Source organism: Armigeres subalbatus, chromosome 2 (assembly GCF_024139115.2).
Source record: "Armigeres subalbatus isolate Guangzhou_Male chromosome 2, GZ_Asu_2, whole genome shotgun sequence".
Lineage (NCBI taxonomy): Eukaryota > Metazoa > Arthropoda > Insecta > Diptera > Culicidae > Armigeres > Armigeres subalbatus.
Window position 1 is genome coordinate 83859944 of NC_085140.1, and position 320 is coordinate 83860263.

Below are 320 nucleotides of genomic sequence, written 5' to 3' on the forward strand. Positions count from 1 at the left end.
TCCGTGTTAAATGCATGAAGGAAAAAAGAAATAGGCGAAGCCCCTTCTTAACTAACTTGTGACTAAATAAAGAACAGATCACGAAGACGCATGTATGGAAATGTTGCTTTTTTGAATTATCTTCGCTATCAGAATTTCAGATACCGTGAAAAAGAACTTATTCAAAGTGTTAATTTTACCATGAATATATATATCGAAATTATTTAGCTTAAAATACACTTCGGCATCACATTAGTGATTCGAATAAAATCATTAGAGTCACTTGTCAGTCACTAAAAATATCACTACCAACCCTGTGTACCATGCACGAAGTGGCGACT

At 34.1% G+C, this 320-nt stretch overlaps 1 protein-coding gene across 1 annotated transcript in view; it reads left to right on the plus strand.

Annotated features, from left to right (window-relative positions):
• LOC134214641 (uncharacterized) overlaps positions 1–320 on the plus strand; it is a 205824-nt gene that overhangs the window by 60748 nt on the left and 144756 nt on the right. The window lies entirely within an intron of this gene.